This window comes from Dipodomys ordii, unplaced genomic scaffold, assembly GCF_000151885.1.
Source record: "Dipodomys ordii isolate 6190 unplaced genomic scaffold, Dord_2.0 Scaffold26, whole genome shotgun sequence".
Lineage (NCBI taxonomy): Eukaryota > Metazoa > Chordata > Mammalia > Rodentia > Heteromyidae > Dipodomys > Dipodomys ordii.
The window spans coordinates 15,156,999-15,168,623 of NW_012267242.1; positions in this window are offsets into that span (position 1 = coordinate 15,156,999).

Genomic DNA, 11,625 nt, shown 5'->3' on the forward strand with positions numbered 1-11,625 from the left:
AAAAAAAAAAAAAAAAAGCCAAGCAAGAGTGAGAGGACCTGAGTTTAAGTCCCAGTACTGGCACACACACACAAAACTAAATAAATAAAAGAAGAGACTCATAGAGAGGGGAGACTGGATTGAACCATCTTGTAAATGTGTGTGGCAATGAGACAGTGACATCCCCCTCTGTGTAACTACTGTAAGCTAATGAACAAACAATAACAAAGAGGCTAGGTAGCAGAAAGGACTGCCAGGTCCTCTTTAAAGAGGAGCACAGTTCATTCATGTGACTCTCAAACTTAAACCAACAAAGCCCATAGGAATGTAGACAGCCAGCCCCAGCTCTCTGCCACGTCCATGTACATGCTGTGTCACACATCACACCACACTCGTATCACAAACCAGGTCCCAAAGGACTTTGCTCAGGGACCCATTTCATAATTCTTCAGACAGCACTAGTAGAGTTCACATACAAAAACAAACAACATCTAAAAGTTGAGAAACTTCCTTGTTTACCTAGGAAAAAAAAAGAAAAGAAAACAAAGATCATGTCTTTGCCACTATGTGGTTTGAAATAAATCTCAATCTCATGGTCTCCAAATTAATTTTTTTCTTTTCATTGGGCCTGAACTCTGTGCCTGGGCGCTGTCCCTCAGCTCTTCAGCTCAAGGCTAGCGCTCTACCACTTAAGCCACAAGGCAACTTCTGGTTTTCTGGTGGTTTATTGGATATAAGAGTCTCACAGACTTTCCTGCCTGGACTGGCTTTGAATCAAGGTCCTCAGATCTCAGCTTCCTGAGCTAGGATTACAGGCGTGAGCCCCCAGTGAGCCTGGCTTCCAAATTAATTCTGATATTACTGCTGCTCCGTGGTAAAAAGCACTGTCCATAACCAGAAAGTTGAGAGATGCCACTGTGTGTGGGCACTGGAGGCAGAGGCCTCATGGGGACAGACCAAGTCCCTGCCCTCTGGAAGCAGCAGGGTCAGCTTTGAAATCCAATACTGCACTGCATACCATCTGGAAGGCACCAACCCTCCAGTGCCTCTGGGAGAATGCTAATTCCAGCCCAGGAGGGTGAATATGACAGGTTATATAAAGTGCCTACAGGCCTGGTACATCATTGATGCTCAAGACGTGGTCATAGTTATTATCACTATAAGTAATAGTGCTGCTGCTCCCAGGGTGTCAATCAAGTATTGACTCATGAGGAGTCCCAGGAGTTCAGATGGTGCAGTAGTCACCAACTTGTCTTTCAGAAAGGATGTGAAGCTTAGCATTGCCTGATAAATATAGAACCCCTAGCCAGGCATGGTGGCTCATACCTCCTGCTGGCTACTCAGGAGGCTAAGATCTGAGAATTGGGTTTGAAGTTAGCATAGGCAGACAAAAGGGGCTGGGAAGGTGGCTCAGTGGTAGAGCACTTGCCTTGCATGCCTGAGGCCCTGGGTTCGATTCCTCAGCACCACATAAGCAAAAAGAAAACAGTTGGAAGTGGCGCTGTGGCTCAAGTGGTAGAAGGCTAGCCTTGAGCTGAAGAGCTGAGGGACAGCGCCCAGGCCCAGAGTTCAGGCCCCATGACCAGACCCCCCCCAAAAAAATGCTAAACAACCATGTTTATAAAAAGAGAGAAAGAGAGAGAGAGATAAAAAGCTAGTAATTAGCTATCCCAGGCTAGCTTTGAACCTTGATCCTCAGATCTCAGCCTCCTGAGTAGCTAGGATTACAGGTATGAGCCACCAGTACCTAGATTTCCTTGAACTTTTATTTCCAATTAGTTAGCAAAAAAATAAAATTTTAAAAAACACAGAAGCATAGGACAACTCAAATGGTAGAGTGCCAGCTGTGAGTAGAGAAAACTGAGCGAGAGTGTGAGGCCAGAGTTCAAACTCTAGTACACACACACACACACACACACACACACACACACATGAAGTGCCAGCTACTTGAAAGGCAAAGAACAGGGATAGTAATTTGAGGCCAGCCCAGTCATAAAAGTTTGCAAGACTTAATCTCAACCAGTGCCTAGATGCACTGAAAGGCACGTGCCTGTCATCCCAGTGACAAAGGGAGGCACAAATAGGAGGATCACAGTCTAGGCTAAAGCAAGACCCAATCTTGAGAATAACCAACCCAAAAAGGAACTCTAGGAGTAGCTCAGGTGGTAAAGCACCTGTCTCAAAAGTACAAGGCTTCAGGTTCCAACCCAAGTAACACACACACACACACACACACACACACACACACACACACACACACACACACACAATTAGAACTCCCAGGTGAATTTGAACTTCAGGTAGGGGCTGGGAAGGTGGCTCAGTGGTAGAGCACTTGCCTTGCATGCCTGAGGCCCTGGGTTCGATTCCTCAGCACCACATAAGCAAAAAGAAAAAAGCCGGAAGTGGCACTGTGGCTCAAGTGGTAGAGCACTAGCCTTGAGCTGAAGAGCTGAGGGACAGCGCCCAGGCCCAGAGTTCAGGCCCCACAACCAGAACAAAAAAAAAAAAAAAAAAAGAACTTCAGGTAAAAGAAAGAAATTTTAAAATAAGTTATTTAACTGAAACTCAGACACTTCCTTGGGTATCCCACTATTTTATTTGCTAGCACAGCCTAATCTTGAAGAAGGGGCAGCTTAGGTAGGCTGCGAGAAGAGGCTAGAAGAAACCGCAGGCTAAGTTGGAGAACCACACAGCTGCCAGGTGCTTTGCTACAGGTTTGTCCCCAATCCTTGCTTAGGAAACTCAAGACGGATATCAAGTACCTGCCTTTTTCCCCATGTCCCACCTAAGAGCAGCAAGAAAGCAAAGGAAAGGGCATGAACACTCAGGTTCAAATAAAAGCTCCTCCTGGACCCCAAGCCGACACAGGCTCACTGGATAACACCAAGGCTCTATGGTCTGCTCTTTTTTGTGTAATTTATTTCTGAAAGCCCAACACAATAACTAGTTTGCCATTATAGTTTGCCATTCCCTATAACATGTTCATTTAATGAGGCTGCACTTTGGGTGCCTTTGAATTATTCATCTGAATCAAGTGTTCCTTCTGCATTAGCTTTGTTTTCACAATTCCTGTCCCCAGCAACTACCACAGGGAATATTGCCCAGTTGCTGGAGTGTCATCATCCTTCACCAACTTAGGGCCAGAAAATGTCATGATAAAGATAAGTTTAGAAGCCAGATATGGTAGTGCACACTTGTAATACCAGCACTAGAGAAGCTGTGGTAACAGGATCCAAAGTTTGAGGCTAGCCCGAGCTACATAGTAAGAAGTTATATCACAAAACAGAATCAAAACAAATAGATCAATTTAACCACAGATGTTCTGATCTTCAACAAATGTTATTCCCAAATAGAGAATTTCCCAGTACAAGATATGTTATGTGTCATGACCACAATAAAATAAAAACACATTTCCTTCAAATTAGATTATGAACTTCACCAGTTCTAAATTCAGTGCAATTACATTTATACTATAAACTGTGCAAAGTTCAAAATAAGAGGGCTAGGAAGGTGGCTCAGTGGTAGAGTGCTTGCTTTTCATGCATGAGGCCCTGGGTTCGATTCCTCAGTACTACGTAAGCAGAAAAAGCTGGAAGTGGTGCTGTGGCTCAAGTGGTAGAGCGCTAGCCTTCAGCTGAAGAACTGAGGGACAGTTCAGAGTTCAGAGCCAGGTTCAGAGTTCAGGCTCCACAATCAACAAAAAAAACAAAATTCAAAATAAGAAATTTAAAATACATCCTAAATTGTGATGACTTTTATCAAATTAAAATTTTTTTTCTTTTCCTTTTTGTTTGTGCTGGTCCTGGGGCTTGAATTCAGAGTCTAGATGCTGTCTCTGAGCTTCATTTTGCTCAAGGCTAGTGCTCTACCACTTGAGCCAGAGCTTCACTCCTGGCTTTTTTTTAGGGGGGTGGTGTAGTTTATTGGAGATTAATGTTTCAAAAACTTTCCTGCCCAGGCTGGCTTCAAATCTTGATCCTCAGATCTCAGTCTTTGGAGTAGCTAAGATGACAAGTGTGAACCCTTGGTACCCAGTTTGGTTTTTGGGGGGTTTTGTTGTTGTTGCTTTCCCAGTCCTGGGGCTTGAGCTCAGGGCCTGGGCACTGTCCCTGAGCTTCTTTTGCTCAAGGCTAGCACTCTACCATCAGAGCCACAAGGCAACTTCCGGCTTTTTCTGTTTATGTGGTACTGAGAAATGGAACCCAGGGCTTCATGCATGCTAGGCAAGCATTCTACCACTAAGCCACATTCCCAGACCCTTGGTTTTATTTTATACACTGCAATTCTCTGTTTCTCTGTCTCTGTCTCTGTCTCTGTCTCTCTCCCTCTCTCTCTCTCCCTCCATCCCTCCCCACTCTCTTCCTCTATCACCAAGAATTGTTTGTTTGTTTATTAGTGTGAGATCTAACCCACAGCTTTGCAAATGCTAAGAAGTCCTCAACCCTGGAGCTATAACCCCCAGCTTCCCCAGTAATTCTCAACACAGCACCAACAACAGTCTAAATCAGTAAACTTGGACTGAGCTTCCACTCTGGGCTCACAAAGAAGCAGGGAAGGCATCGGCCAAGAAAGACACGTTTTTGGTCCTCAGAGGACATGCGATAGAGAACAGACACATATTTTGCTAAATTTCAGAAGAGAAAGAACAAAGTAAACATTATAAAAGACAAAATGTCATGGGGGCCCAGAGAAGGAGTGATTAATTCTCACTGGGGGAGGTGGTAGTGAGCCAGGCCAGCAGGATGAGTAGGATTTTGACAGCTGGGAAGGCATCCTGGGCAGTAGAGGGAACAGCTTAGGCAAAGGTAGAAGGAGGGGCCATGATGCCTGACTAGGGGGGGGGGGGGAAGAGGAGGTAGGCGGGGATTTGCTCCTTGGTCATCTCATTACCAATGTGTGTATTGTTGTATTCTAGTTATGATGTGTTGTTGAATATTATCGCACCTACTTGCTTCAGAAGTAAAAATCACATACCTATATTATTGGCCCTCAAGGCCTTTAACTAATGATCTATATTATAGTAGTTTTCTTTTTTATTTAAAGATACTAATTTCCCAGACTCACTAAACCACCCTCCCTGAGGCTGGAGGCCTTTTACACAAATTCCAACACTAGGAACACACACCCTGACCAACAACAGAACCCCTTTTCTCGCCCCTGATGCCCACAGCCCCTCCACATCTTTGCTTCTGCCTTCCTCGTTAACACGACCTCCAGGCCACACATGCACACATATTACCAAAACCCATACGCAGAGCTAGACAGGAAACATGTTGGGAGGATTTTAAACAATTTTAAAGTGCGCCTTCAAATTTTACAGCTTGCTTTACTTGCCTGAGGGAGGAATCCGGCCCCTTATATAAATATCACCCAAACAGGCCTGCCCTACATCCCACCCAGTTTGGGAAGCTGGGCTTTTCTGGAGGCTGGAACGGGGTGGGGAGTAGTTTATTTTGATTTTTTTTTCCATTTCATCTGTGTCTTCTGTGGTCACTGGCTTTTCTAATCATATTTATTTTATAGGTACTCTCAGTAGCCAGAGGATAGGAGGTGCTTTCTTTAGTGGTCAGATCAGCAGCAGCCCAACCACTCAGGATAAAACCATTTAGGAGGCTCTGGGTGGACTGATGAGGAAACACCTCAAATAAAGGCTTCAGCCAGGAATCAGACATTCCTAAAATCAGGGCAGCTGGGGCCTACTCCTGGCAGGACACAGTGCTCTAGGGCTGAGATGAGCTAAACCTCAGTCCTTAGCCTCCAAGTCTGATCTTAGTCCTTTGACGACTAAACACAGCTCAGAGTAAGGCTGTGAGAGGCTGTGAGAGGCTCACCCAGCTGCTCCATCTGACGCTGACCAATGACAACCAGGTCCTCAGTTCCAGTGCAATTATTCAGGGCTGGGCCCTTGCTTTGCTCCAGCATCCTGCAGAAGAACTCCACTAGCATGGACTGTGGCAAGACAGCCTCACAGCCTGTGTGCACACTGGGGTTGGAAATACCAGACAAGCAGGAGGGCACACTGAATAGGAAAGTGTGCTGTCTGGATGGGCTGAGGAAGCTTCCAAATGGCTCAGTGGAAAGTCCTGGAATCTTGCCACATTACAGCCAGGAGCACCCACAAAAACCTATCCTGCTCCTGCCGCATGGACAGGCAGCGGCAAAGGAAAGCTGACAAACCAAATAGAAACCAATGGAAACACAAACAGCTTCCTTGGGAAATCCCTGACACAGGTGACACAGGAAGGGAGATTCCCGCTGCCCCACTTCCCACCAGCCAGAACCTACAGCATGTGCCTGGTGGCCAGCTGCAGGCCTGAGCAAGCGCAGACACATTTATGAGCCCACTTGAAGCGCCCTCTGGGGACCACAAGCAATATCTGAGGGGGATCTTGAAGAGTGGAGGTCCTGACAGTAGGCAGGAGCAAGAGCCAGCTGGATTAGAATACACTGCTATCATTCTGAGACCTACAATGGAAATCATAATAATTAGCATAATAACAGCTAATCCAAAGTCTCTCCATTTGCCAGACATGCCAGCCCTTCCAAGTACTTTACATACATTATCTCATCTAATCCTCACTATGATTCTATAGTAAGGAGGTATTATTATCCTCACTCATAAACGAGGAAACAGAGGCACAGCTGCAATTTGCCCAGGATCATGACCTAGTGAGCAACAGGGCTGGGAGATCAATTCCCAAAGTCTGTCCCCAAAGCCCACATTCTTTACCTGGGGTAGGCCTGCTTCTGATTCCTCTTCCTATAACTTTCTCCTTTTTGACTACACTGTGAAAAACTAAATAAAATAAAAATAAAAAAAGCTTTACCAAGATGAGCTTTCGCCTCTGCCCTTGACCTCCTGCTCTTCCTGGGATCTAGGTCCTCAGTTTCCCCTCATGCATCATGACTTCTCCCCTCCTCATCTACAACTGGGCCCAAGTTTCCTCAGGACAAAAGAAAATGTTTGGGCTGAGCTTGTAGCTCAGAGATAGAGTGATTGCCTGGCGTGCTCAAGTTTGATTCCCAGTACAGCAAATAATAATAATAGTCAAGTAGTGTCTCATGTCTGTAATCCTAGCTATTCAGGAGGCTGGAATTTGAGGATCATGATTTGAAGCCAGCCTGGGCAGAAAATTTCAGGAGACTCTTGTCTCCAATTAACTAAGAAGAAGCCAGAAGTGGAGGGGTGGCTCAAATGGTAGAACTCTAGCCTTGAGTGAAAAAGCCAAATAAAAATGAAAGGCCTTGAGTTCAAGATACAGTACACAAATACACAGACACCACACACACACACACACACACACACACACACATAATAATAATAATAATAAAGTATATATCAAATCCTTCAAGCCATTCCAAAACCTTACAAAGCTATGTACCTTATCTAGTAAAAAATCTGCTTGTGTTTGCTTTCTCAGCTTCCTTTTTCCCTTCTGGGGAGAGAGCCCCATTTTTCTTGGGAATTCCCTTCATGCTCAGTACACATGGCTTGCGGAGGGATCTCCTCCTCTCTCAGGTTCAGTAGTGAGCAAGTGTTTTAAGTTTGGCCAATGCCCCCACAACAATCCCTGGCCAGAGCAATAGTTTGGAGAATGGCCCTGTAGTCCAGGACAAGACAACATGAGCTTTCTTGAGCTCTTGCTGAACCAGAGAGAGCCGCTCCTCTCTTCCTTCTGGAATGGCTAAGATGATAGGATACCAGACAGAAGCTTTTATTTTTGCCTTCATGACAAATATAACCGCTCCCTCTCTCTTGGGATTCCTGCCAGTCTTCCATGGGCATTGTGCTGGCTAGCCAGCTCGTTACCCTCTAACATAGTAATCAAATCCAAACCCTATGCTCCATCTCCACACTTCAAACTCAAAGTACTGTTCTCAGGCCCAGCCCTAATTTGCAACTTCTTTGCCACCCATTCTTCAGGAATTCCCAATCATTTTACCTTTCCAGAATAGAGCCCCTTGCCGACTTTCCTCCCGATTTCTTTGGTTCTGTTTATGAGATCTTCCTCCATTCAGTCTCCAAGGCTTCCGTCCCTTGTGCCTTCACTGACATCCTTTGCACCAGTCATACCTGAAGCAGAAAAGAATTTATTGGTAGGAAACTGTGTAGTTTATACAATGAAGACTGAATACCTGTCTTTGGAGATGAGCAGAATCTAAGGAAAAGGACTATGCCTAATCTCCACTCCTGTCTGAGTCCTTCCTTTGCAATAGGAGCTATGGGCTTTGTGTCAGTGCTGAGGCTTGAACTTGGGGCCTGGCCACTATCTCATAGCTTTTTGTTTTGCTCTGTGTGTGTGTGTGTGTGTGTGTGTGTGTGTGTAAGCACACGCACAAGCATTGTGTGTTTCCATGCATGCATGCACCAGTACTGAAGTTGAAACTAGGGCCCAGGCACTGTCCCTTAGCCTTTTCACTCAAGATTGGCACTTTACCACGTGAGCTAAAGATTTACTTCTGCCTTTGTGGCGGTTTATTGGAAATAACAGGTTACACAGACTTTACTGCCTGGGCTGACTTCAAACCTCGGTTTTCAGATCTCACCCTCCTGAACAGCTAGGATTACAGGCATGAGCCACTGGTATCTGGCTGGGTAGAAGTATCTCATTGGCTAGGCTCTGACAGAAAAGACCTGCATAATTAAATATTCAATCATATATTGTATCTTTCAGCTTTCCTAATGCTAAAAGACAACTCCTTCTTCCCCTTATATCTGATGGCTACAGCATCCTGAGGGATCATTTCTAGAATGGACGTGCATCTCTCTGTATCCCCTGTGACTCACACTAACATTCTCTCTAGGAGCAGCCAGGTGGTACAGAGCAGTGATTTAAATAGGACATTCCCTGTCCCTCTCCCCCTTCCCCCCTCCCCCCCCCCCCCCCCCCCCCCCATGTCAATTGCCTTGTTATACATTTCAGACTTACCACTTTTGAGCTGTGTGATCTTATGGACTGCATCAGCTTCTCTGTGCTTCAGTTTGCTAGCATCTGCAAAATGAGGATACTAATGTTATCTGCTTTTTACGATGACTGTGAAGATGAAATGCATTAATGCACACAAAGTGCTTCAGATGAGCCTGAAATGTTCTATAAACATGAGCTGATGCTGTAATTATTCCCAGGGCACCTTACCCATTATCCACTCTCCAAACCTTTCCCAGCTCTTTTTCCTTTCCTCGGTCTAAGGCTCCCCAAGCAAATCCAACCCTGCAAACTTGCTTCTGAGGCCAGCCCGGTATGGCCCCAGGGCTCTTCTCTAGCCTAATCTGGAATGCCCCAACACTGTTCAACCCACACTCCCTGTGAGCTCTTCCTCCAAAGGAATGCCCCATATCTGCCTGGGCAGCTCCCCAGGTGTGCATCCTGAGATTTGTGTCCTTTCAGGGTCTCATGGCCTTGTGTGCTCATCTGCCCTCTGTGCATAAGCAGTCATCCTCCAGGAATTCACTATCCTGATTTCCAGCTATTTGTGTGTATGTGTGTGTGTGCATGCGTGTGTGCATGCACCAGTTCTGGGACTTGAACTCAGGGCCTAGGCACCGTCCCTGAGTTTTTGTGCTCAAGGCCAAAGCTCTACCACTTGAGCCACAGCTGTACTTCCAGTTTGGGGGGGGAGGTTAATTAGAGATAAGAGGCTCAGGGACTGTCTGTCCAAGCTGTCTTTGAGCCATGATCTTCAGATCTCAGCCACTTGAGTTGCTAGGATTACAGGTGTGAGCCACAAGTGCCTCACTAGTTCCAGCTATTTGGACCCTCCTGCTCCACCTCCTCTGGATGGTTCTGGTCCCCTCCTTGATCTCCTCTGTAGCTACATTTCCCTTCTGTGCCCTTCATACCCTTCCCCATCATTACTCCTGTTTAAGGGATCTCAGGATACCCACCACAGGCCAGGGCTAGCATACACTTAGTGACCTTGATGTTGTCATGGAAGACAGAAGAGGGTGAGGTGGTTATAGAGTGGAGCCGAGGGAAGAAGAAGAAACAGAGAGGAAACAAGATTGAGGCAAGGAACAGGTCTTCTCTCCATCTCTCCATCTCTTTCCCCTCGCACCTGCGGTTGCCAGGCTGTTGGGCCTACAGGATTCCTTCAGGCATGGGATATCTTACACCCTCAAACGCCCTTCTGCCACCAATCTGTCTGCTCCCACTGCACTTCAGGATTCTGGGTTGCATATGCCATGTCCCTGGGACATTTGTTACATGATTCAGCAAATATCCTCCTAGACCCGCAGCCCCCCCCCCGCCCTTATCCTGGGGATTCCTCTTCACTATCAGGATAATGGCTTCCACTCAGCCCATCGAGGCTGGGGCCACCAAGAACAGTCTAGTCCCCCAACTTGAGCAACAGGCATGCTCGTAACTTTATTTGATTGCTATAATTCCATGGAGGAATATATATACACATACATATATACATATACGTGTGTGTGTGTGTGTGTGTGTGTGTGTGTGCAGAAAGGTTAATAATAGCTTAGCAAAGCTTCCAGTTCTGGGACCCGAGCCTAGGCCTTTTGGCACAGAATAGATGGCTTTATGTAGCAGCCTCTGCATCACTCCTATATCACCTGCACCTCAGAGTGCTCACTACCCAAACAAATGAGTCACTTTCTGAATATCCACTGCCTGCAGGGACAGGCTAAGATTTAGTTTAAGCCCTGGAGAACTACATCTCAGAGCCTGGCCATGAACCCCCACCCCCGCCATGTCCCTCTAGGAGATCCCACTCTATTTTTAATCCTCCTTCTGCCCACTACAGAGCTCAGGTTCTGTTTTTGTGTGTCTGTGTGTGCCGGTAATAAGGTTTAAACTCAGTGTCTAGGTGCTGTCCCTTAGCTTTCTCACTCAAGGTTGGTGCTCTACCACTTGAGCTTCAGCTCCCACTCCTGTCTTTTTGGTGGTTAATTTGTCCAGGCTAACTTTGAACCAGGATCCTCAGATCTCAGCCTCCTAGGATTGCAGTCATAAGCCACTGCAGGGCAGAGCAGGGCTCAGGTTCTAAAGGAAGTAGCCCCTCTCCATCCCTTCTTTTCTCAGCTCTTCATAGATTCTCTCCATGGGCTCAAAGCACTGAATGTGGAAGCCTTTCCTGATCCCTTATGAGAGGTGGCTAGGTCTGAAAGGAAAGGTGCAGAGGGGACCTGTCCTGCCAAGGGCTCCACTGAGATCTGCAGCCCATCACACAGCACCACCACCTGCCCCGCCTGAGCCTCAGTTTCCTCACCTGCTAGGAGTGGGGAGGATTGCCGCTCCTGCCTTTGCCCACCCCACAGTGCGTAGGAGTCTATAAAGACGAATAGCATGTGATAAAGCTGTACAACTGAAAAACACTGGGCGTCGTAAAATGTTACACAAATGTGAGGGGTTCTGCACTGGTTGTTATTACAGCATTAAACTGTAACCTCTCAAAGATATTTACCATAAAAAACTACAGAGCCATGGGAAAGAACCAAGAAGTGTGTGGGCTTCTGGGACTGAGCCTCCACGAGTGATTTCTTTTTCTTTATTTGTGTTTCTCCAAGTTTTCTACACTGATCGTGTAATTCTGTAATTAGGGAATAAAGTTTGTACAAAGTAACACTTGGCTGGGGGTGTAACTCAGTAGTATTGCATGTGCATGGGGCGGGGGGGGGGGGGGGGG